The sequence below is a fragment of the Gopherus evgoodei genome, chromosome 7, assembly GCF_007399415.2.
Source record: "Gopherus evgoodei ecotype Sinaloan lineage chromosome 7, rGopEvg1_v1.p, whole genome shotgun sequence".
Taxonomy (NCBI): Eukaryota; Metazoa; Chordata; order Testudines; family Testudinidae; genus Gopherus; species Gopherus evgoodei.
The window spans coordinates 74,886,311-74,912,708 of NC_044328.1; the positions used below are offsets into that span (position 1 = coordinate 74,886,311).

Genomic DNA, 26,398 nt, shown 5'->3' on the forward strand with positions numbered 1-26,398 from the left:
CTATACATCAAGACTATCTACATAATGACCTACAACTGCAGTCTGAGCTCCGTGATAGAGAGAATGCTGTGACATATGAACCAATGGGCCTGTTTTCTCTATATTCGGAAGAAAGGTGTCTCTGTGAAATGTACTTCAGAGTTCTCAGGATTGTTACCTTCATATGAAGAGGCCTCTGGACTTTGACTTTCAGATCTGGAAAGACCATGGCAAGCCAGACACCCCTCTGTTTTTTTTCATTCCCTTCCCTGGTTTTATTTTGAAATGGTGCATGCCCTGTGTTACATATTGTTATTGCCTTTACCTACACTCATTGGCTCCCATCCAGGAACAATCAGATGTGCAGTGCCTTGTTGGCTATTTCAGTCCTGTTTGGGAACTCCTCCCACCGTTCCCCGCCCCCAAAAGTGAGTGTTCTCAGAACATTGTCTGCGATTATCTTGAAACTCCTATGAAATGAAGCATCCTATTTATGCTCTGATCTTCCTCTCCTGCAAGTCTCTAATCCAGACCCATTTTCCTTTCTTTCCAGCAGCAGGGAGTGATTGCAAGCCAAGCATTGTCGGTTTTTGCTCTGTGTGCTGGCTGCCGAACAAAGGTGCTGCTGGAAAGGTAAGAGCTTAACTTCCATCCTCTTTGATGTAGATTTACATTCCAAGGGACTAATAAATTTAGACTTGCCATACCTGTCACCTTTAACTGTAACTAAATTCTCAGTGAAGAGAATCTAATCTACCAGCTCATAAAATCTTAAGTGTCGACCATCAAAGTGCTGTTAAATTTTGGTTCAGTGTGGATGGCATGGCATTTTGCAGCACTGCAGAAGGGGGAAACTGAAAAGTAAGCATGCTTCTCTTTTCACATGCAGGGCAGGAAGGCTGGATTTAGGGCAACAAAAATTACTTTGACCTGAAAACGAGTATTAATTACAATACTAACTTGCTGGTATTTGTACAGTTGTTGACCAAAGACCATCACTGCAGGGAGTGGCTGAGGTGAGCGCTTCAAAAAGTGGTGTGTTTCTACATAAACCTGCTTACCTGTGTGAAGTTGGGTGCCATCTGAGAAAAGCAGACATATTTATGGCTTTACTTGAGAGGAAAAGAGGTAATATGCTTTTGTGAAGGGATGGAGTAGGGCGGGGCGGACAGGCATGAGGTGGGAGCTGAGGGTCACTCCCATTGCCATGTTAGCAGAAGGTGCCGCTGGTAGTTCCTAAGCTGTGATTTCTGTAAAGTCTCCATTCCAGGCAAGGAAATATTGGGAGGTACCAGAGGGATGGGTAGAGCTGCTGTGGAAGAGTGTTTTTCCAACAGATCTTTTTGAAAATAAGTAGGTTAAACCAGTGCAGGGACTAATCTAAAGAGAAGTTTGAAAGCACGACGGCATTGTATAATTGTGAAACAGGATTGTGCTTGGCTACACACAGATGAAATGCATATATGAGGAATACTATCAGTGCTTTAGAGAAAACCGGATGAAAGTGAATATATGATGTGCTATGGTGTAAAGAATGTATTGGCATGTGCTTGGGCTGGCTGCATTACTCACAAATGGCCAAGCCATAAGTAATGGTTGCAGATCATCCCAAAATAGTGATAATGAAATCTTTATGCCAGCACATATTCTGTATGTGCCAGATACTTGGCAGAAAATCTGCTTTCTGAATGTTTGAGTTTTTAGAAAAACAACATTAGTGCTATCCCTCCACCTGAAAAGCCAGTCTGTCTTAGTGCCGTGAGTGCAACACTTTAGGTTTTGGAGGAGGAGAGAAATTATAACTGTTTTAGAAATGTATAAACAATTACCTGAAATAACTTTTCATTACATAATAATATTGTGATTGTAAAGTCCAATATCTCAGAACCTTCTACGACTGGAAGCAAGTGCTGTGTAGTCCAGGGAGTCTGAAACTTTCGCCTCTAGTTCTTGACGAGTTGTTGTACACTGAACTTTAAACCTGTCACTGTGGTTTATTATTGCCTTTGATCTTTTTTCCTCTTAGCCAAAGTTTTAAATAAAAAAATTGTAGTACTCCGAGTATTATAGTTTTCTGTAAAGCTATAGTAAAATGCATTTTTTAAAACAGGAGAAACTTGTATTTAAATGTATTCTGACCCTTTTGCAAGTTATGAATATCTCAGAGTAGAGTTGTTAAACAGTTACAGGTTGGTAGAGGTTTTCCATGCATACTTAGAAGCTGTTCTCACTGTAGCTCAGTCTGTCTGTGGTTCCGTCTGGCTCTCAAAATCAGTGCTCTGATCACTCTTTTAGCTCTTGAACTGATATCATGTGTAGTTTGTTCCTGCTGCTTCTAAAAGATTGTATATAGATATCAGAAAGCCTTATTAACATTTTACCTGTTGCATCATTCCTCTCTCTAATGCAGTAGTTCTCAAACTAGGGCCGCTGCTTGTTCAGGGAAAGCCCCTGGCAGGCTGGGCTGGTTTGTTTACCTGTCGTGTCTGCAGATTCGGCCGATCACGGCTCTCATTGGCTGTGGTTCGCTGTTCCAGGCCAATGGGGGCTGCAGGAAGCAGTGTGGGCCGAGGGACGTGCTGACCATCCTTCCTGCAGCCCCCATTGGCCTGGAGTGGCGAACCGCAGCCACTGGGAGCCGCGCTCGGCCGAACCTGCAGACGCGGCAGGTAAACAAACTGGCCGGCCTGCCAAGGGCTTTCCCTGAACAAGCGGAGGCCCTAGTTTGAGAACCAGTGCTCTAATGTACAGTTAACCATTGTATATTCCAGTTTACAATAATATTTAATGGAATTCAGTATCCAGCTGCATAGCATTTTTAAATCTCCTTTTGCATCTTTGGTCACTTTAAAGGTATTTTTTTAAACTTCAAAGTATATCTTTTGAAGTCTTGGATGGTATGAGCTAGCTGTAAAAAGAATCCCTTCCTATCTTTGTGCATGCACAGACATTCCTAGTAGAGCCAGATCTTTTAATATTCTTTAATCCCCCCTCCCCTCACCAATCCAGGAAGTCTTCTTAAATAGAAAACCTGCAGTTCCCTCATAAAGTAATATTAAACCAAATGTTGTAGTACTTGTAACTTGTAAAGTAGGTACAACTATATGTCACAGTCCCAAAAAAGAGATTTCTTACAACAGTAGGGAACAAAGTAAAGCACTTTTGGCATTTGTGGTTGGAATGTTTCCATTCTAGAGGATGTGGGGAACAGCTGTGAGCGGGACAATGAAAGAAGGGTTTGCAAAAAAGGATTTGGAGGACCAAAGAGTGATTGGTGCACAGGTAGGGGCAGTGGTTCTGTGTGTAAGGGGTTGGCTTGAAAAAAAGCTTGGATCTAATCTTCATAATGGGGAAAAAATGGGGAAAATGTCCCATCTGAGGTACTATTGGTTTAGCTGTACCGGTGGTAGAACTGCTGGGAGTTTTAGTGCATGCACTGCTGTGGCAGCTTCTGGCATTCTCGTCACTGTCAACTAAATGTTATGAGGCTTCAACCAGTGCGGGTGAATTGGTGGTAGAGTCTGTGTGAACTTCTTTTCTAAAGTCTCTTGTGTAGACCAGGACCTACGAGCGAACAAAAGTGCTAATGGGAGGAAGATATTGAGGACCTTTACCTTTTTGTGGTTGTACTCTTGAAAGTGACAGCAAAAAAAGGGGAACCCGTGATTCCATGTTTATTCTTTCTTAACTCCATCTCAGATGTGCTTGGATGACAAGTGAAAAAATATCCTTTCTAAACTTGCAGAGTTAACCTGAGATCAGAGAGTCAAGCTGGTTTCTTTCCTCATCATGCTTCCTCGCCATTATTAAAAAAAACAACAACTGTGCCTTCAGTGAGATCTGTGTAACTGACTAGACCTCAGCAAGCAAGTCTGGTGTGTGAGAAGAAAGGAATTCAGTGCCCCTCTCTTAGCTGTGTTGGATTTTCATAGCTGACGGGAGAAAAGTACCACTAAAGCAAGCAGATAGGGCTTGGAATACACACATGGAGCTGGTCTGCTGGTCATGCAGGTGCTATTTTTAGTAAGCCACTTTTCAGAACCTCACTTTAAGGAGAAAAGGGAGTGTGTGGCAGGGCGGGTGAGAGGTAAATGAGATCTGAGATTCAGGGAGAGTGAATTGGAGAGGGCCCTGAAGTGGAGGATGAAGAGTTTGAAATGGATGCAGGAGAGGAAGCCAGTGAAGGGTTTCATTAGGGCCTGGAGCAGGAAAGTTTCTTATTGCAAACCATGTTTCATTTGTGACTCAGGGAGATAATTTTTGGAGATAGAAAGAAGCTAATGTCCGACAGCTGTTACTCTTTAGTATCTACCTGTTAATGCTTTCATTCTTGACCACTGTGTGTTGGTGGGTTGAGGGAACCTATTGATCTCTATTGCTGAGAGTGTGAATTCTGCTGGTAAGGCACCAGAATACATACACTGATGGATGCACAAGAGTACGCTACTTCTTCCACATACCAGAGGGGTGGTTGGGTGAGGCTTGGTAATTATATAACAGTTCTCTACAAGAAAGCTTGCTAAGCCCCCTTTTCAAACCAGAAACCTAAGTCACAGTGCACAGGTCAGACTATTTCAGAAACAATGACGTTGAACATAAAGTGCTTTTCTGCTCAGAAGTTTGCCTGAAGCAGGCCCTTTTTTTGCTTAGATTCTTTCAGTAGGGTCGCCCCTCCCTCTCTAGCGAGCAGTAGCATCCTTGTGATTCCTTTTCAGATTTGCTAGCTTTTGTGGACTGGTGTGGAAGGGGGCGGCTGCTGCATTGAGTATAGCATTTCTCCAAAGCTGGTGGGATTGTTCCCAGCTGTCAGTGACTCATAGTAGCTGAGTTACAGTCTCAGAGTTCAAGTTAATGGAATTTGCTATTCAGTTTCCCCTGGATTGTCTAGGAGAAGAGTTTCCCTTTAACTGGAGAAAGGAGGGGAGAAATCTCACAAAGAAGAAGCTTGAATATGTTTTGTGGTGTGTAAAAGTGCCAAGAGGTGCTGTCCTTGCTAATCAAGATGGTGCATGCAGTCCCTTACTCAGGAGCACGAAGGTTCTGGCAATCATATGTTCCATTACATTCTATTCTGTTTTATACAGATTCTCACACTATACCCATCACCATGGTACCTGAGCTCTTTCCAGTAGAGCATTAAACAATGTGACTAATGTTTGTCACATGTTTGTTCCGTCATCATCTGCTTGGGGGGAGAACAGCTATGTTTTTGTTAGAGAAGGCAAGGTCAAAAAAAAGTGCCCTGCACTTAGAGCAGGAGGGGAGGTTTGTGATACTCCTTTATTATTGTCAAGTTCCATCAAACCTTGTTTATTCAGAAACCAAAGAAATATCAGTGAGCCTGTATTTCATAAGTTTAGGGCCAAATAGACAATGTTACAGATTTTCTGAGGACATACAGGAATCATGGGTTTCATTGACGGGTGCTAATTTGTCAGCAAGGCAGCTAGTAATTAGTTGATGTAAGCCAAGTATAAGGAGCACAAGTGGCACCCATGCAATGACACATTATGGTTCCAAATATCTACGTAGCTGGTAACTGCCTTTGTTATTTTCTTGTATAATTGTTCATTTTATCCAAGCAAGTTTGATATGTGAAGTGACTTGGATGCACTGTTGCAGAATGGGGAACCAGGTCCCCATGATGATTTTGAACATTGTAGTTATAAATGTATGAAATCCCCTGACAGCGAGCCGGGTTTGGCGCTAACCAATGCAATTGTTGGCCCTTAAGCAGTATGGAATCAGTAGGATGTGGTGGGTTTCATTTACACTAGTATGTTGTGCAGCTGAAGATCATTGTCAGCTGCCCAAGGAAATAAATGTTCACCTGAGAAGAGCTTGGTGTAGCTCAAAAGCTCGTCTCTTTTGTCAGCAGAAGTTGGTCCACACACCTTGTCTCTCTAGTATCCTGGGACCAACATGGCTACAACACTGGAAACATCTTAACTCTGTTTGTCTCATTGATGCCTTGTTTTAAAAATGTATGCATGTTTGGAGAAAATTAAGTCCCCTGCAGGTAATGACTGAGTACTTAACTAACCTACAATTATATCTGGATTATAACGCATGTGGTAGCTTGGTTGCCTTTTAAGGGCATCTCTCTGGGAGTTGTACCTATGAATTTGGGCAAGTACATCAAGGAGTCTCTGTCAGTTTGGAATATCATATAATAATTTATAAGGCAAGGGAAGTAATAATTAGCTGCTGTTTTCTACCCTGTGCTTGAATATAAGATCTTTCCTCCTTTTCCCATATTCACCAAACTCATAGTTAAACTCATGAGATTATTCAGAGGGCCAAGAAGCCAGAATAAGCATACGTCATGTACTTTTTATATCTTTACAACAAATGATTTCCATTTGCTTGAATACCCCCCCCCCCCAACCCAAGTATCCTGAGTAGGACTGTTCAGAAAAAAAAAAACCATCAATGCCAGGCCTTAAATTAACCCTTCCAGTGGGCATTCCTACTGGAATTCAAAGGATGGACTAAAGACAACCTTTTGCTTCTTTCTAGATATCATAGTCTAAGTTCCCCCTAAGCTGCGCAGCAGCCTATTAAGCGCCATGCGGGCACTCAGGGCTGCGGCTGGGAGAGATGCCTCTCCATCAGCCCTGGACCTGCCTTGGCAGGGAGAGGTCCCCGGGGCCCAGCCCAGCCCAGCCCAGCCCAGCCAGTACCAGGTTTATAATGGCGGCAGGCCCACGCTCAGCAAGGGCCCCACTGGCCTGGCCTGGCCCTCCACTTCACTTATGCTGTGGCCTCTCTCCTCTCTGGCCCCTCCCCTGTGCTCCTCTAGGCCTGCTGGCCCAGGACTTCTCTCCGCCCCTCCGCTCGCTCCTCTCAGCCGACTGGCTGAGGGCTCATCTCTCCACCCCTGCTCTCCGTCACTGGTAGGCAGCAGCCTGTGGCTGCTTGCCAGTGATGGGGCATGGAAAGGAGCCCACAGCCACTGCCGCTCATCGAGGCTGCAGTGACTGACGGTCTGCTGCTTTGGGCTCCCTTGGGGAGCCTAAAGCCGTGGATCATCACCGGCAGCCTGGATTGCAGTGGGCCAGTTACAATATTCTACATGAGTTGGAGGGGTTAGCGAAGGCCTCCTGGTACTACCATGTCCTGCCCCAGAGTGGAGCAGTGGAGGTGAGTCCTCCAAGCAGCCTAGAAAGGCTGTGCGGGGCACAGCCAATCAGAGAAGAGCTGCAGGGAGCAGCCAATCTGGGCCCCACAGGCCCATATAAGAAGAGCTGCAGGGTAGAACACATTGGTGGCTGTTGGGAGCTCAAGGAGTGAGGACTGTGTTTTTAACAGGCTGAAGGAACTATAGCACCTTGGACAGAGCAGCTGCTGGCAGGGACTGGCAGAGCGACGGAGAGCTCTTGGCTGGCTGCTGGGACAGGACAGCTGAAGGAGCTGAGGTGAGGGTGAAGAAGGTGCTGGGGCCATGGGGAAGTGGCCCAGGGAAATGGAGCAGCATTGGGAGAAGTTAAGAGTCACAACAGGAGGCTGCTATCTACAGGGTCCCTGGGTTGGGACCCAGAGCAGTGAGAGGGCCAAGGTTCCCACCCCAGTCAGCACTGGGAGAGTGGCTTGACTGGTGGAAAGTGGTATCCACTCCCAGAAGGGGGAAATATGGATGGTGACTCATGAAGAGGACATTCTGGTACTTGTACTGAGGTGGGTCTGCAGGTGGAGGAGATGGTGGGAGAGGCACCACCAGAAGAGGGCTCACTGGCTGGCAGAGCTAATCCCCGGGATAGCCAGCAGAAGGTGCCACTGTGATGAGTGAACCTCATGACAGACTCTAGGAAAGCCTCAGTATCAACTGGCAAAGGGTTCACTGTTACAGTAACTCCTGGCAGGCCTGACAAACTCACTACACCTAACACATTGCCTTCATAGTGTTTATCCAAAGAGGGTCAAGGGAGGTCTCTCATAAAAGCTTATGTCATAATGATCCTCATAATAATTGTGAGATGTATATGTGGATGATATTTGAGGAGTTGTGTATATATACTGGAAAATATATATTTTTTTAAGTCTGAATCAAAGCAGGGTTGTCAAGCAGGTTTTGACCAAAGGATGTATATTCTCCTATCTGCCTCGGTTCACATGTAAAATAAGCATTGGCATTGTAAGCCAACACAATGGAAGCTTATGTGCATACAATATCAACATGAGGCTGTGAAAGCAACATGGAACCAGCACACCAGGGAATCAACCATGGGGGACAAAACAGTGAACTTTGGGGACATAAGGAAGAGGCAAAAGGACACCTCTTTGTTCTTCACTGAGGAAAGCAAAAAGGACAGTGCTTTCTGCATTCATGAAAGAGGGATTCCAGCCCTGTTGATTGGAGATGCTGGGAGATTGCTTTAGGTGAGAGAAACTGCTTTAGCCAAGGGATTAGCCTGTTAAAGTTAAGTTTATACTATAGGAAGCATGGTACACTTTTTGTTTTCTGTTTCCATTGTTATCCTTCCTCATTAGCTCTTAAATCTTAGCATTATGATTGTTTTCAATATAAATATACCTCAGTGCTGTGATGGTCTATTGAAGCTCATCCTCAGTTGAATCAGACAAGCTGGTGTGTGTATTATTCCTTTGAGGACAACTTCCCAGGTAATTTCGGTGAGTGTCCAGCAGTTAAGGGCTGGATACTGCATGGGAACACTTTAGGGGGGTTGGGCTACACCTATTGTTAAACTGCAAGGCAAAGTAAGGGCTGGGAGGGCCCTGAGGAGATTGTTTCGGTGATAAATAGGCTGGTGGTATCAGGAAGCTGACACATAGTTAAGCACAAGCATCTCTCTCTCTCTCTCCCACTGAATTGGGAGGTTACCTAGTGACTCGCAATCCTGGATACCCCAAGAAAGCGTCACAGTGCAGCACACCCAGTATCACAGAAAGTGAGGTAAAAACCTAACTTATTTGTTTTACGGATGTCTCTGGTTCCATCTGCAGTAGGGCACTTTGCCAAAAAATCCCCACTGAAGCTACCACTGACACAGCTAATCCAGTGGAAACTTTAGTGTGGAGGGCTCTCTGGTTCTTCCAGCTGCTTACACCATCATGTTTATTAGATTTCCTCAGAGCAGGGTTAATTGACAGTGCTATAAATGGCTGCTTGAGCCAAAAAGCAGTCTGAGGTAGGGCTCCCATTGTGGCTAATGCCAAAGTGGTGGGAATTTTTTGTACAAGTTCCATAGTGTAGTTTTGTTGCTCTTTACTCTCTTGAAAGGCAGTATTGGAGAATACTGTTCATGCCATAATATAACTCAGGGCTATACCCTCACCAGCAGTACTGAATTCCATTTTGGTCCCCTGGTTTAAAAAACTCCAGCAGAAATAGAGGGGTTCATATGTAGGTGTCGACAAAAATTAATAGAGTTCTGGAGAGATTTTCATCTGAAGAGAGATTGAAAAGTTGAAACTGTTTAGAGTAAAGGTGGCTGAAAGAATGTATGATAGAGATTAAATAAGGAACACTATAATGAAATATAACCGGAATCCCATGGGAGCCACCGAGGTCACTCAGTTAGGGTGAACTGCAAAGAATGGGGCAGATAGATATTCCAAAGCTGGTGGATATTCCAATACTTAAATTTACCAAGCCAGCCCAAATCAGCTTCTGTTATACTTCACTGGTTACTCAGAAGTCAACAACAGAGTTCCCTTAAGGCAGGGATGGGCAAATTACGGCCAGTGGGCCGGATCTGGCCCAGAAGCCGTTTTAAGCCGGCCTGCGAGCTCCTGCTGGGGAGCACAGTCTGGGGCTTGCACTGGTCCAGCCGAGGAGCAGGGTTAGGAGCCACTCCACATGGCTTCTGGAAGCCGTAGCATGGCCCCACTCCATCTCCTGTAAGCTTCAGTGGCCCCCTCCGGTGCTCCAATGGAAGCTGCAGGGGCAGTGCCTGCAGACGGGGCAGTGTGCAGAGTCACCTGACTGCGCCTCTGCATAGGAGCCGTAGAAAGGACCTGCCCCTGTTTCTGGGAGCTACTTGAAGTAAGCCTCTGAGCCGCCCCCCTCCCCCCATGCCTCAGCCCCCTGCCCTAGCCCTGATCCCCCTCCTGCCCTCCAAACCCCTCAATCCCAGCCCGGAGCACCGTCCTGCAACCCCAAACCTCTCATCCTCAGCCACACTCCAGAGCCTGCACCCCCAGCCAGAGCCTGCACCCCTTCCCACACCCTTACCCCAGCCCTGATGTCCCTCCTGCCCTCTGAACCCCTCGGTCCCACCCCAGAGCACCCTCCTATACCCCAAACTCCCCAGCCCACACCCCCCAGCCAGAGCCTGCACTCCCCAGCCTGGAGCCCTCTCCCACACCCTGAACTCCTCATTTCTGGCCCCACCCCAGAGCCCTCACCCCTTCCCGCACCCCAACCCCAATTTGGTGAGCATTCATGGCCCACTGTACAATTTCTATTCCTAGATGTGGCTCTCAGCCAAAAAGTTTGCCCACCCTGCCTTAAAGTAACCCAGCCTCAGGCCTCCACCTAGACACCCAAGTCAAATATAATGAGGATTAATGAAAATCTTATTCATCATATAAAAAAGTTTTACCAATCTCAAAGGATTGGACACATTACCTCCCAGGTTAATGAATATTCCAGATCTTACCGAAATACACGCCACAGTCAATTCTTATTAACTAAACTAAAATTTATTAAAAAGGAAAAGAGAGAGCACATTGGTTAAAAGATCAGTATAAATACTGACATTAAGTTCAATTCAGTGAGATTCAGATTCATAGCAGAGATGGAGAGCTTTGTAGATGCAAAGAGCTCTTTCAGAAAAAGTCCATAGGTTATAGTCCAATGTCTATATTTCAGGGTGATCCAGCAGAGCCGTAAGTAGCTATTTTTGTGCCTGAGGCAAGAATATAAAATTGTGCCCCCCCATCGCAGCCCAGCCCCCCATGAAACAAACACACACACACACGGCCCCGCGGAAACAATCTCCCCCCCCCAGCGCCGCCCGTCCCGCGGAAACAAATCCTCCTTCCCCAGTGCCCTCCCCCCACAAACAGCTGTGGGCCAAAAAGGAAGGTGTGTGTGGGGAGAAACGGCACGCATAGGGTGACCAGATCACAGCAGTAAAATAGGACCCTGCCCCTCCCCCTCCCCGCTCAACCCCACCATCACACCCCTCTTCACCCCCTAGCCCCTGGCTGTCTTGCTGCATCCCTCCTAGTCAGTCCCCCACCCACTACTCGCCTCCTTTCACCTTCTCCCTCTCCTGCCAGAAACCCCCATGCCATCCTCACACCCGCTGTCTCTAGCCAGCCCCTGCTGCACCCCCTGCCCGAAGCCAGCTAGCCCCACCCCCCTGCTCTGCCCTGCCTGAAGCCAGCTAGCCCCACACCCCCCGCCTCCAGCCAACCCCTGCCGCACCGCCCTGCCGGAAGCCAGCCCCACACCCCTGTCTCCAGCCAGCCCCTGCTGCACTCCCCTGCCCGAAGCCAGCCAGCCCCTGCCGCACTCCCCTGCCTGAAACCAGCTAGTCCCACACCCCCTGTCTCCAGCCAGCCCCTGCTGTACCCCTTTCCCACAGCCAGCCCCACACCCTAATAATAATAATAATAATTGGAGATATACCAATCTCCTAGAACTGGAAGGGACCTTGAAGGTCATCAAGTCCAGCTCCCTGCCTTCACTAGCAGGACCAATTTTTGCCCTAGATCCCTAAGTGGCCCCCTCAAAGACTGAGCTCGCAACCCTAGGTTTAGCAGGCCAGTGCTCAAACCACTGAGCTATCCCTCCCCCTGTTAGGTTATTCTTTTATTTTCATTAAATATGTAGACTAAATAATGAAATTAATACATTTTCAAGCCGAACATGAATTAATTCTAATGAACAATGCCACATTATTCATTTTTGAAAGTTTATAATAAGTGATGCTCCAGGGGGAGGGGTGGGGATGAGGGGGCGCAAGGTGGAAGTTTTGCCGAGGGTGCAATATCCTTGCACCGATCCTGTGGGCACAGAGTGGGGTTCAGGATGGGTGAAGTGATGCAGGCTCTGAGAGGGAGTGTGGACAGCTGGGTGCAGGCTCTGGGACCGACTTTGGGGGCCGGGGAGGGGGTGTGGGCTCTGGGAGGGGGTGGAGGGTGCTGGTGGGGAGGGGACTACCATCACATGTGGCTTCCTTCCTCCCGTGCTGCCACTTGCCATAGCCTCACTGGGGATGGGGGATGGGGCTGCCCCTTGCCCAGTTTGTAGGAGTGGTGGTGGGGAGCAGATCACAGGGTCAAACACTCACCGAAGCCCCAGCAGCTGCTCAGGTGAGTGAGGCCCACTGCCGATGATCCTGTCTCCCACCGGAAGCCCCCTCAGCGTCTCCTGCAGGTGGGGGCCGGGGGAGGGGAGAGCTGCGAAGCACATGTGTGCCTCCCCCTCCTGAGGTGCTGCAGCCGGCTGCTCGCCCTCAGCCCTCTGCCACCCAGTGTCTTTTGTTGCCATAGAGGCAGCAGCAACTGGGAGAGCCGCAGCTTTCTTTCCAGCAGGGAAGACTTTTTCTGCGCCCCTCGGCTTTCCATGCCCAAGGCAAGTGCCTCACTCGCTGCGATCCAGTCAGAACTGGGATCTCAGGGCTTGTCTACATCACAAAGTTGCAGCGCTGGTGAGGGGGTTACAGCGCTGCAACTTAGGAGGTGTACACATCTGCAGGGCATCACCAGCGCTGCAACTCCCTGTTTGCAGCGCTGGCCGTACTCCCGTTTTGTCTTGGCTGTAGAGGATCCAGCGCTGGTGATCCAGCGCTGGTAATCAAGTGTAGACACTTACCAGCGCTTTTCTTGACCTCTGTGGAATAAGCAGGTATCCCAGCATACCCGAGGACACCTCTCTGGTAATCAAGCAGGTCTCCTTCCCTGCGGTTTGCTCCGGTGTTCTCCGAATCCCCCCCCCCCAAGCGGGTCTCCTTCCCCGCGGTTTGCAGGGGGGTTTGGGGAACGCGAGAGCAAACCGCGGGGAAGCAGGTCTCCTTCCCCGCGGTTTGCTCTCGCGTTCCCCGAACCCCCGTGCAAGCAGATCTCCTTCCCCGCGGTTTGCTCTCGCGTTCCCCGAACCCCCCTGCAAGCAGGTCTCCTTCCCCGCGGTGTGCTCTCGCGTTCCCCGAACCCCCGTGCAAGCAGGTCTCCTTCCCCGCGGTGTGCTCTCGCGTTCCCCGAAACCCCGTGCAAGCAGGTCTCCTTCCCCGTGGTTTGCAGGAGGGTTCGGGGAACACGATAGCAAACCGCGGGGAAGGAGACCTGCTTGCACGGGGGTTCGGGGAACGCGAGAGCAAACCGCGGGGAAGGAGACCTGCTTGCGGGGAGGGGGTTCGGGGAACGCGAGAGCAAACCGCGGGGAAGGAGATCTGCTTGCAGGGGTGTTCGGGGAACACTGGAGCAACCCAGGGTAGGAGACCTGCTTCCCCGCGGTTTGCTCTCGCGTTCCCCGAACCCCCCTTGAAGCCGCCCAACAGCGCTGCAGTGTGGCCACATCTAACACCACTTGCAGCGCTGGTTGCTGTAAGTGTGGCCACTCTGCAGCGCTGGCCCTATACAGCTGTACTAATACAGCCGTAACAACCAGCGCTGCAAAATTGTAGATGTAGACATACCCTCAGTCCTTGTGGCTTAGGCTTCCTCTGCATGAAACCTCAAGCAGATCTGAGATTCAGGATCAGGACCCAAGCCATTCTTTATACAGTTTCAGGCCTTCTTTGACAGCTGAGAGTCCCTCAGTGAACAATAGATGCTCATTTCCTAAGGCCCGCTGGTAATTATTTACACAGATTAACATAAGGCAATTGCCCATTTTCCACCATTCACAGATGATTTGCTGTATGTTTCAAAGAGAGATGAATACAGTGATATCACTATGTTTACAGTTCATTTAAATGTTACGTTGTTCCTTTGATCTCTGAATTAACAGAATACAGCATAGACAGGGACTGTTTGACTACATTGTTAACCTTTACCAATATATCTTTAAGGGTTGAATTAAGATCATTTATCCTGTAGGATGCTTCACCCTTTCTGGTTATGCGTCACAGGAGGTAAATCAGAAACTCCTGTTTACGTTCTATCTTGGTGCAAGAACAAAGGAACAGACACTTAAACCTACAAAATAAAAAGGCGTCATATAAAAAATGGAAACTAGGTCAGATTACAAAGGATGAATATAGGCAAATAACACAGGAATGCAGAGGCAAGATTAGAAAGGCAAAGGCACAAAATGAGCTCAAACTAGCTATGGGAATAAAGGGAAACAAGAAGACTTTTTATCAATACATTAGAAGCAAGAGGAAGACCAAGGACAGGGTAGGCCCACTGCTCAGTGAGGAGGGGAAAACAGTAATGAGAGACTTGGAAATGGCAGAGGTGCTTAATGACTTCTTTGTTTCGGTCTTCATTGAGAAGTCTGAAGGAATGTCTAATATAGTGAATACTTACGGGAAGAGAGTAGGTTTAGAAGATAAAATAAAAAAAGAGCAAGTAAAAAATCATTTAGAAAAGTTAGATGCCTGCAAGTCACCAGGGCCTGATGAAATGCATCCTAGAATACTCAAGGAGTTAATAGAGGAGGTATCTGAGCCTCTAGCTATTATCTTTGGGAAATCATGGGAGACAGGGGAGATTCCAGAAGACTGGAAGGGGGCAAATATAGTGCCCATCTATAAAAAGGGAAATAAAAACAACCCAGGAAACTACAGACCAGTTAGTTTAACTTCTGTGCCAGGGAAGATAATGGAGCAGGTAATTAAAGAAATCATCTGCAAACACTTGGAAGGTGGTAAGATGATAGGGAATAGCCAGCATGGATTTGTAAAGAACAAATCGTGTCAAACTAATCTGATAGCGTTCTTTGATAGGATAACGAGCCTTGTGGATAAGGGAGAAGCGGTGGATGTGATATACCTAGACTTTAGTAAGGCATTTGATATGGTCTCGCATGATATTCTTATAGATAAACTAGGAAAGTACAATTTAGATGAGGCTACTATAAGGTGGGTGCATAACTGGCTGGATAACCGTACTCGGAGAGTAGTTATTAATGGCTCCCAATCCTGCTGGAAAGGTATAACAAGTGGGGTTCCGCAGGGGTCTGTTTTGGGACTGGCTCTGTTCAATATCTTCATCAACGATTTAGATGTTGGCATAGAAAGTACGCTTATTAAGTTTGCGGACGATACCAAACTGAGAGGGATTGCAACTGCTTTGGAGGACAGGGTCAAAATTCAAAATGATCTGGACAAATTGGAAAAATGGTCTGAGGTAAACAGGATGAAGTTCAATAAAGATAAATGCAAAGTGCTCCCCTTAGGAAGGAACAATCAGTTTCACACATACAGAATGGGAAGAGACTGTCTAAGAAGGAGTATGGCAGAAAGAGATCTAGGGGTCATAGTAGACCACAAGCTTAATATGAGTCAACAGTGTGATACTGTTGCAAAAAAAGCAAACGTGATTCTGGGATGCATTAACAGGTGTTTGTAAACAAGACACGAGAAGTCATTCTTCCGCTTTACTCTGCGCTGGTCAGGCCTCAGCTGGAGTATTGTGTCCAGTTCTGGGCACCGCATTTCAAGAAAGATGTGGAGAAATTGGAGAGGGTCCAGAGAAGAGCAACAAGAATGATTAAAGGTCTTGAGAACATGACCTATGAAGGAAGGCTGAAGGAATTGGGTTTGTTTAGTTTGGAAAAGAGAAGACTGAGAGGGGACATGATAGCAGTTTTCAGGTATCTAAAAGGGTGGAGAGAGAAAATTTGTTCACCTTAGCCTCCAGTGATAGAACAAGAAGCAATGGGCTTAAACTGCAGCAAGGGAGATTTAGGTTGGACATTAGGAAAAAGTTCCTAACTGTCAGGGTAGTTAAACACTGGAATAGATTGCCTAGGGAAGTTGTGGAATCTCTATCTCTGGAGGTATTTAAGAGTAGGTTTAGATAAATGTCTATTAGGGATGGTCTAGACAGTATTTGATCCTGCCATGAGGGCAGGGGACTGGACTCGATGACCTCTCGAGGTCCCTTCCAATCCGTGAGTCTGAGTCTATAAGGGCAGCAAATTTAAAACTAACAAGAATCCCTCTATTACACTACACACAGTTAGCCTACTTATTGCCACAAGATACCACTGAGGCCCAGATCTTGGTAGGATCCAGAAAAGGACTGGACATTTTATATGGATACGAGAAACATCCACAGTTACATTACAAAGGATAAAAAAAATAAACATAATACTGCAAAGTTTGGAGAGGATGTAAACCAGGGGTCTCAAACACGCGGCCCGCGGAGCTCTTCCCTGCATCCTGCCAAACTCCCCATGCTGCCCCCCCCGATTTATTTTATGTGGTAGTTAAGCTGCCTGCTCGCTGCTCCCCAATGTTTGGGGCTAGGTCTCTCCCCCGGCCCCGCCTGCCACCCCCACGCATCTCCCCCGAGTGTCCCCGGGGCTCACTTGCTGCCCCTTCACTGCCCGGAGCCTGCAGCTCAGGCTGACTCCACTCCACTGGCTTCCTGCATCACCTGCTGCCTCGGGGTCCTAGTGCCCACTCTCACTAGGGCCAGGGCAGGCTGCCCTTCCCCTTCCCTTCTGTCCTAGTTCTGAGCCTCTCCAATGCCCTGAGCCTCTCCAATGCCCCAAACCCCTCATCCCCAGCCCCACAGCCCTCATCCCTGCACCCCCTCCTGTCCCCAAACTCCATCCCAGAGCCTGCACCCCAGACTCTTAGGCAGGTGGAGGTGGAGTTTATGGGGGGCAGGTTCTGTGCACCACCAAAATTTCTACAAACCTGCCACCCCTGGAAGAGGCAGAGAAGGGGTGGAGTGGTGGTGCAGCCCAGTGCAGTGGTGGTGGTGGTGGTGGGGCTTTAACAGAAGTAAATCTAACTAGGGGTATGGCTACACTTGACATTTCAAAGCGCTGCCGCGGCAGCGCTTTGAAGTGTGTGTGTGGTCGGAGCGCCTGTGTGGTCGGAGCTCTCTCCCAGCGCTGCACGTAAACCACATCCCTTACGGGTGTAGCTTGCAGCGCTGGGAGCTGTGCTCCCAGCGCTGCGGCACTGATTACACTGAGGCTTTACAGCGCTGTATCTTGCTGCGCTCAGGGGGGTGTTTTTTCACACCCCTGAGCGCGAAAGTTGCAGCGCGGTAAAGCGCCAGTGTAGCCATGGCCTAAGTGTGTGTTTTGTCCTTTGAGTGAGGTACATTACTGTTGGTGGTGCTTAGCATTTTTCAGGAGGGAGGCGGGAGGAGCAGGCAGCCGCGCGCTCAGGGGAGGAGGTGGAGAAGAGACGGGGCAGGGGCGGGGCCTCATGGAAGGGGTGGAGTGGGGGCGGGGCCAGAGTCAGTGAGGAGGGATGTCAGTGATGCGGCGGTCAGGCCAATGCACTAGTCCTCATGTGGCCCTCGTGCTCATTTGAGTTTGAGACCCCTGATGTAAACCCTCATGCAGCAGACCGTGAGCCAAACTCAGAGGCATTGAGAAAGAAACTGCTCTTAGAAACAGATTATTCCATAATTGCCCACTGTGGGCTTTCTTGTGCATTCCACTGAGGCATCTGGGAATGGGCACTGTCATGCTGGAATACATAGACCCCATCCCCCCACTTACTTTCTTCTGGGCCTCTATAATTAGTGACTGCTTCTGTTCCTCCTCACAGAGTTCCAAATCTTTCAGTCATTCACTCCTCATGCATCCCTTCCATATTCATTCAGGCTGTCTCCTGCAGGCCCACAGAGTAAATCTGTGCCAAAGCATGTAATCTCTAATTTTGGAAATCAGAAATCAAAAGCACATCTGCTTCTAGTGTCTGGTGGTAATAGCTCCTTAGAGAGCTCCCGCCAAAGCAGCCAGCCCTGTCATGCAAGGAAGGATCTGATCCTGGCAGATTTTGGACTGTCAACAGAATATCATTAGAGCTAAGATTTTTTGATGGATGTTTTTTAGTATAAGTCATGGACAGGTCATGGCAATAAAGAAAAATTCACGGAAGCCCATGACCTGTCCCTGACTTTTACTAAAAATATCCATGATAAAATGGGAAGGGACTGGGCAGCGTGAGGTTGGCTAGGAGCTCTGTGGCCCCCAACACCCATGGGGGCTCAGAGCTCCAGGGTCCCCCTGTCACCAGCAGCAGAAGGGAGCTGCGGGAGGTTCCCCTGTCACCACCACCGTGGCAATGGGGAGCTGCAGGGTAGTTCCCCTGCCCCATGGCGGCGGCCGGAGAGGGCCCCTCTGCCATGGCAGCTGGTAAGGAGCTGCGGGGTACCTGCCCATGGCGGCTGAGAGGTTGGGGGCCCACTGCCTCAGGCGGTGGGGGTACCTTATAGCTCCCTGCTGCTGTGGGAGGCAGTGGGACCCTGCAGCTCCTAGGCGCCAGGGCTGAAGTCTCGGAGGTCTTCTGTTACTTCTGCAACCTCTGTGACAAAACCATAGACTTAAATATCATCCATACATAAAATCAGTTTTAAAACAGGATTCTTGTAGTGTTTTCTCTTCTGAGTCACAGGTGGTGGGTCTGAATGCAAAAAGCCAGTAATTGGCTGTGCATGGATAACATAATGAGGAGGGGAGACGCAGAGTACCTCGGGCTAAGTCCGGAAAGAGTGGAGTAATGCCTGCCAGTCCAGCACCTGGAGGTGAGGCATCTCTCCAGTTTCCATTGTGGCTCCCCTCCATCTAATGGCACCTGGTTTTTATCATTTGTCATTGTCATCCATAGTGGGAAACATGTAACCTTAGTTTTAGGCTCTGTAATTTTCAAGGAGGAATCTTTTGGAATTAATACCCTCTGCAGCTATATGTCTCCCACTCACTCCTAGTACAAATCTTACTTAAGGCTTCAACTTCTGTTTAAACTGTGCCCCCCCCGCCCGGGTTATTTTTGCTTGTGGTGAAAGGTGTGTCTTCCTGGCCTGATGGAGAGTGTTTCCTCTTCTCCTCACTTCGCTGGCATCACAGGACACCTTTTTCTACAGTCTGTGTCTTACCTAAGGTGTTTGAGATGCAGTGCTTGCTAATTCTTCAGGCCACCACAAGTGAAGAAAGTCCAGGACATACAGAAGGGGTGTACCAATTGTTATGAGGGGCAGAGAGGGAGAGGGGGAGAGAGAGAGAGAGGTAGAATGTGGAGTGAAAGGAGTTTCTGAGAAAGCACAAGGTGGGGGTGGGAGTGGGAGGGAGAGAATCTGCCTTCAAGGAGGTCAACAGAAAGCTGTGTTTGTCCCTTAGGGGTTCCTGTGTGCTGTAATTGAGTCACCATGTTGTATGGGGAGTGCTTTGAGGGGAGGGAGGAGGGGAGAGCTCCTTACTCAATTTATAAAGGGCTTGGATTAGTTCTCTGTCTTGCAGTGGTAATGACAGCTCTGCTTGTTGCATTGCTAAAGCTATGACTCGTTAGCTGTCCAGCCGAGATGTACGGCTGATGTTTTCCTAGGATTTTTAATCTTTGTTTGCTTGAGAAGCTGAGAATAATTGACTCTGGCTTTGCTTGTGATGTGGAACAGGAGGCGGGGCAGGTAGGAAGGGGAAGGTGATTGAATAGGCTACTATGTTTTGACACTCAAACATAAGCAGAATAGCCTGGAAGGGACCCACTTACTTAAAGTATTTTTAAATCTTAAAGAAACAAAAGCTGTTATTTCTCTGTCTTGTCTCTCTTGGACTGGCTTTACATTTAGGGATCCGGGATATACTGAATTGCTTTTCTCTGTTGGCTTTTCAGTTCTGCATTTGAAATCCCACTGGAAAAAGAGCAAATGATTTCAGCACTTAGACCTGGCAGAGAGCTGCAGCCTCTGGCTGTCTGGCTTTGGTCTTGATGGTGTGCTGGCAGCTTCATCTTTGGCCCTAGCCTATGGCAGCATTGCCCTTGGAGCTTGTGTAAACTGAAAGCCTGCTGATTCTGATATCTCCATGCTAACTAGCTAGTTTTGTCTTGATTCTCTCTTTTTTTTGGTCTCTACCTCTGGCACTCTTGTATTTTTGTAAAGCACTCCTAACTATATATTTGATGCTGTGATAATTACCATAGTGACAGCAATGGCTTAAACCAGCATAATGAGGGAGATGGCATCATATTTTCAAGCATTATGTATTTTGACAGAGGAACAGCTGCTTTTATGTGAAGCAGTGAGGTTTTTTTCAAGTAACCTGTGTGTGAGGGGGTTGAAGAGCAAAAGCAGAGGTGCTGAGGGAAGTGGTGGGAGAGAGGGAAGGGGACACAGAGGTGATGGTCTGGACATCCAAGGGGGGCACCTGTGTAGGCGGATGAAGGAAGCAACATTCAACCTGTAGTTATTAATAAGATGATTTGAAACTTTGGCAAGGTCGGCACTGTGGAGAGACAGGAAATAGATGTGGACCCAAGTTGGCAACAAATTGCCCACTTCTCCAGTTGTGAGCATGCTTCAAACAGCAAACCTGACAAACTGTAGCCCAACGATGTGCTCTTTTGTGGTTCTGTCCCACAGGAGGCTGAAAATGTAATACATAGAAAGCTGTGATACAAAAATGACTGAATCCCTGACAAACACGTCTACAGTAGAAGGCGATGTTGAGCCTGTTGGAAGGAAATAACATGAAATATATCTTTATCTCATCGTTTTCCTCTTCCACCCACTTCCCCGCATGGCAAGCAGCTTTTAGCATTAGAAATCAGACACTGGGAACATTGTTAGTGGAGAGCTCCAGTTTCCCCTTTCCCTGACCCTAACCCTAACCCCAACCCCAACCCATCTCCATATACATCCCTCTTGTACACACGGTGCAGTGGAAAAGTGCAAGCTTTTGTTTAGGTTCACAACCCCCTACCCCGAGATTTGTTTGAAAGCATACCGAGGGAGGAAGACGGCTAGCATAAAGTGTCTGTTCTGTACCAGGCCCTGGGGGGTGAAGTTCTAGTGTTGAGTGAATTATAAACTCATCTCCACTTTTCTTGTGCTAGCCCAGACAAATGGGATCACTTTCTTCTAGCCCTGTCTATACCTGCTATTAGAGGGGCATGATGTCACTGTTTCTTTACAGGCAGCTTTAGCTCACTCATTGTCATTCCCTCATTCCTGCCAGTGACAATAGTCTTTCCTGTGTTTGGTTATATTCTTAAATATTTTCTTACCAGGACTAGCCCTTCATGCTGAAGTGGGTGGTAGAGCCCAGGACCCAGTTTGTAGTTGTTTGTTTTTCTTATGATAGCGCCTAGAGGTCTCAGCCATGGTCGGAATCCCACAGTGCCCCTGTAGTTCTCAGCCAGGAAGAGCACGGCAGGTACTACTGCCATTTCCAAGGTAGGAGGTACATGTTAGCTCCACAGGAAGCAAAGCAGGCCAGCAGTGGTCTACAGGTATTGTTCTCCCGTTTAGAGTGACCAGAGAGCAAGGGTGAAAAATCGGGATGCGAGTGGCAGGTAATTGGCACCTATATAAGACAAAGCCCCAAATAGCGGGACTGTCCCTATAAAATCAGGACATCTGGTCACCCTACTCCCATTCAACAAGTCTCTGTGTGCACGTAAATTCAGATCTCCTATATCCTCCAATCAAAGCTTGGCAAAGCTGTCGTCCCGTCAGTAGCCCAGTTCACTTTACCAACTCCCTTCTTCATGATGCCTGATGAAGGGAGGCAGCCAGGTAAAAGCAAAGGTTGTGTTAAAACTTCTGGAGACTGTCAGCCTGGGTTGATGGTAGAGGCCTGTTATGTCCACTTGCATTAGCACATCAGCCTGTCCTTCCTTTTTTGAGTCCTTTTCGTATGAGAAATAATATGTAATTTGTGTTGTCCCCACATTGTAGGATTTACAGGCCCAGCCAACTTTCAGGGAATTTGGTGTGTGATTCCACAGACCACAGGTATAAATACCTCACTGTTACTCAATTCCTTTCTTTCTGCCAGGCAGTGCACTGCAGACCTTACCTCTCCCTTTTTCTGTCTTGTGTAGAAACCTCGAGAGTAGTTTTAACGTGTGGCTTTGACTGAAAAGAATATTTTAGGAAACTTTCTCTGTTTGTTGTTGTTGTCTTGGCTTTTTGTTTAAGTTTATTATGGTTGCCAGGGGGATTACCCAACATAACAGATCCCACTGAAATAATGGGACTAAAAAATCTTCTTGCACCTTTGTGCTCCCTGCTTTAGAAGGACTGAACAGTGAATGTTATTTATGCCTTGGGAAAGGCATTTGTACAAGGCCTTCTGTAAAACTCCTCTCCAGAACCTCCTGCTATAAGAGGCATTGGCAACTCATTTGTCTGGGAATCCTTCTCTTGAGCAAGCATTTCTCACTGAGTAGTGCAGGCTCGAAGTCTGTGTTGGAGCTAAAGGTGGATGAGGAGTCCCAGCCTGAAAGACACCTGGTAAGGAACTGTTGAAGTTAGTTCTGCCAGCTCAAGACCAGAGAGTCACATGAATGCTTCTTCAGGAGGTGGTACTTAGGGTTCAGTGCTTTCAGGATTCTGCATGCTAAGAGGCATTTTGAAAAGAACCCTCCAGTGGACCTGGCCAGACAGCAGTATGGCTAGCTTTTTCACAGATTCTAAAACTAGAAGAGACTATTGTAATCTCGGCTCCTAGAGGGCCTAGAAAGAAAAGACTGGAAAGATAATGGACATTGGCCTCAAGGTAGATCCATCTGGCCCTTTATGGAGGTTCTAGCTGGGGCCTTGTTGCGCTAAACACTTTACAAACGTGGAGGTGGACACTGTCTCTTCCCCAAAGCTTAGTCTGTCCAGTTTAATTTACCACTGCATTTTTGTAAATGATCTGTTTGTTCCTTGTCAGTGGAAGTTTTTCCATATTTTTGTCTAGTTCTTTTTTATGCTAGCTGAGATCATTACAGGTAAAACTTGTAAGTAGTCTAGAATGTATTGGAGAATACTCATTTTTGTTGTTAGCTCTTCCAAAAAGGAATAGAGGTAAATTGTGCCATCTGTTTGAAGTCCTATCTTATTATCTGCAGAGTGGTATAAAATTTTAAACAAAATCACTTTATTCATCTTCAGGGACAGGTTCATTTCCAGATATTTAAAGCCCTGAGGTGACCATTTGGCTGGAAAATCAGTTAGCAAAGCAGTTTTGGAAGGTGTGTGTGGGGGTGTGTGGAGTGGCTGGGGGGTGGGAGTCACACTGAGTACTATTGCCTCTGATTTATTTATGCTGATATGAAATCCTGAAATAGTTCCATGCTCTTAGCACTGTCTAGTGACTTGAGCTAACGTTCAAAATTGCTTAAATTTCACTTATACGCTGAAAGTGAGACTTCCATATTTATGGCTTCCATATTAATATTCCTCAGGAATTAATATTCCTTCAGAATAGAAAATAATGTTTTTCTTCAGAGAGTTGATGAATTTTCAACTTTGTCTGAGAAGAAACCTGGAGAACCTTTAATCTAATAACTGAGTGTGGTGTTGAAGAAGTTCTAAATTGGGATCATAGCTAGTGTTTAGTCACTTCCCCCCTCAATCCCTTAGATAACGCTATGTGATACAGTGCCCTTTCAGCCCTAGAGCTACGGAGCCATTGCCAAGAGTAAGCATCATTCTCTCCATTTTTCAGACACTGAAACTCAAGCTCAGAAGTTTGCCATCTGGCCCATATTGCACAGTAAGTCAGTGGGCAGATCTAATGACTCCCAGTCTGTTGCCCTACCAACTCCACAGATTTCTTCATCCTTTTTCGTTCCTGCTGCCAGTGCTCTCATGATGGAGAGTAAACTGGATAATCTGAAGTCCTGCTATGAGTGCAGGGGACTAGACTAGATGACCTCTCAAGGTCCCTTCCAGTCCTATGATTCTATGAAACCCACCTGCTGAAAATGGAATAAGAGATTTTGAAGGGCAAAAGTCACACTGGTAAGCAATGATACATATGACACTGCTTAGTAGTTCTGCTGTTCAGAGAAACAACTGGAGTGGGGCTGCTGGGTCCTGGCTCCACCTCTGTTGTCAGGTCTGTAGAATTGCCCTGCCTGCCGTCCGTGGCCTGGGTGGTGCTCTTGCCCAGTGGTAGAGATTGCCTCTAGAGACTGCATTGGGTTTAACTGCTGCTGGAGTTAGCTTGATCAGCTAATCCCTTTTGTGCCTACAGTCTACTGCCCCAATAACTAGAAAAGCAGCAATAATTGGCCTCTGGGCTGGTTCCCTTTCCCTCCCCGCTCCCAAAAACGCCCAAACCATTTAGTAAATAACTTCTCTTCAGGCCTGAGCAGCAGCTTCCTTTCCTCCCAAGAACTACTGCTCCTTGGATGCAGCCTCCTCAGGCCTGATTTCAGGTGGAAGAGAGAGGTGTCAGTGTGTGTGTATGGGGCAGGATTACTTCCATATGTGTGTGTGGATGAAGTAAAGGGTATGTCTATGCTGAAATTAGACACCTGCGGCTGGCCTGTGGCACTTAACTCGGGATTATGTTCGGGCTCCAGGAGCCAGCGAGGAAGGAGGGATCTGTAGCTTGGGCTCCAGCTAGGGTTGCCAAGAGTCTGGTTTTCAACCGGAACACATGGTCAAAAAGGGACTCTGGTGGCTGTGGTTGGCACCACTGACTGGGCTGTTAAAAGTTCCGTCAGCAGCACAGCAGGGGCCCAGGGCAAAGGCAGGCTCCCTGAACCTGGGAGCTGTGGGGACAGAACCTGCGGGCGCGAGGTCAGCACACGGAGCCTCCCTGGCTACCTGTGCATCTAGGTGTTGTAGGGACCTGGCGGCCGCTTCCCGGGAGCCTGGGTAAGCACTGCCAGGACCCCACAATCCAAACCTCCTCCTGCACCCCAACCCCCTGCCCCAGCCCAGAGTCCCCTCCTGTACCCAAACTCCCTCCTGGAGCCCGCACCCTTCCAACTCCCTGCTTCAGCCCCAAGCCCCCTCCTACACCCCAAATCCATCATTCCTGGCCCCACCCCAAGCCTGCACCCCCCAGCCAAAGCCTGCACCCCCTGAACCTCTGCCCCAGCTCGGAGCCCTCTCCCACACCCCGAACCTGTCATTTCTGGCCTCATCTAGAGCCTGCATTTCCAGCTCAGACCCTATATCCCCCTGCACCAGTAGCGTAGCTAGCAAGGTGCAGGGGAAGCAGTCACTTCCCCTCAGCATATTTTTAAAAAATGGCACCTGAGCAGGGTGTCTGGGAGCTGCAGGAGCTCTGGATCCCTGCGCAGCGCGGCGTGGCTCAGCGGCGGGAGCAGGAAAGCTTCTGTGGCGGCAGCTCAAGACATTCCGGCACTAGGCAGAGTGCCGGTGGCTTTGTGGCACGGAGGGGTTGCAGCGGGGTGCCCGGCTCGAAGCGCGGGAAAAGAAAATGCGAGACAGGAGGAGGCGCTGTCACTGCCACTGCCCGGGCACAGGTGCTGCTGCTGCTGCTCCAGCTCCCCGGGTGGTGGGGTGCAAAGTGCCCCCTGAGCAGCGCCGCCCACAGGGGGATGTACCGGCTGCTTCGCAGGTGCAGGGGCCAGCAGCAGCAAGGGCTGCAGTGACCGCTGTAGTGGATGGGCAAAGGAACGCGGGGCTTCAGCCTCCTCTCCCTCTCCCCAGCAGCACTAACATGTGCGCACAGTTGGGTGTGTGTGAGTGGCGAGTCTCCCTCCCAGCTCCTCTCCACGGGCACAGCCAGAGCTGCGCATTGCAGGACTCCAGTGCAGCCCCCCGTGCTTGGCCAGGAGGGCTGCGTGCTGCCACGCGGGGCAAACACACTCTGTACAGCTGCTGCGGGAAGCCTGGCCACAAACGGGGATTAGCTGCAGCTGCCTCCCTCTCCTCCCTGTTCCCGCTCTCCCACCAGCACTGGACAGCCGGAGGGCGGGCACCTCAAGTAAGATGTGCTTCGGTGTTGTTTGTCACCTTTGTAAACGGGCGGCAAGCAGGGCGCTGCATTCTGCCCATGGCAAGCGGGCAGGGCTTTGTCTTCATTCCCCGAGGGGAGCCAGCTCCTAGGTCGCGCCGACTCAGCGGGAACCAGTAGGAGCTGGGTGCCCTGGCGCTGTTGGGGAGGAGGAGGCAGCTCATCAGAGGCACCTGGGCAGTCAAGTAAGCGCGGACCCACTGAGTGGGATGTCTGGGAGGGGAGGGCGCAGCGTGGCTGGAGGAGATGGGGGGGTGGGGCGTGGAGCAGCTGGAGGAGAAGCCAAGGGGGGCATGGCCAGAGGAGGAGCCAAGGGGGGGCGCCTTTTTTATGTTTGCTTCCCCTGCACTTAGAACCTGGCTATGCCACTGCCCTGCACCTCAACACCCTGCTCCAGCCCGGTGCCCACTCCCACACCCCAAACCCCTCATCCCCAGCCCCACCCCAGAGCACGCATCCCCAGCTGGAGCCCTCACCCACCTCCCACACCCCTATCCCAACCCGGTGAAAGTGAGTGAGGGTGAGGGACAGCGAGCAATGGAGGGAGGGGAGATGGAGTGAGCGGGAGCAGGGCCTTAGAGAATGGGCAGGGGTGGGGCCTCGGGG

General features: G+C 48.7%; 1 protein-coding gene across 11 annotated transcripts in view; it reads left to right on the forward strand.

The window, feature by feature from the left end:
• The window catches only part of NDST2 (N-deacetylase and N-sulfotransferase 2), a 240,307-nt gene that overhangs the window by 53,624 nt on the left and 160,285 nt on the right, over positions 1–26,398 (forward strand). For 7 of the 11 annotated variants that reach the window (XM_030568395.1, XM_030568404.1, XM_030568393.1 and 4 more), the window contains one exon: positions 533–612. The gene's annotated coding sequence lies outside the window, so the exon portion shown is untranslated. Of the gene's footprint in view, positions 1–388; positions 408–532; positions 613–26,398 lie in introns of those variants that run through there. The other 4 variants (XM_030568397.1, XM_030568405.1, XM_030568398.1 and 1 more) reach the window with 3 other exon arrangements.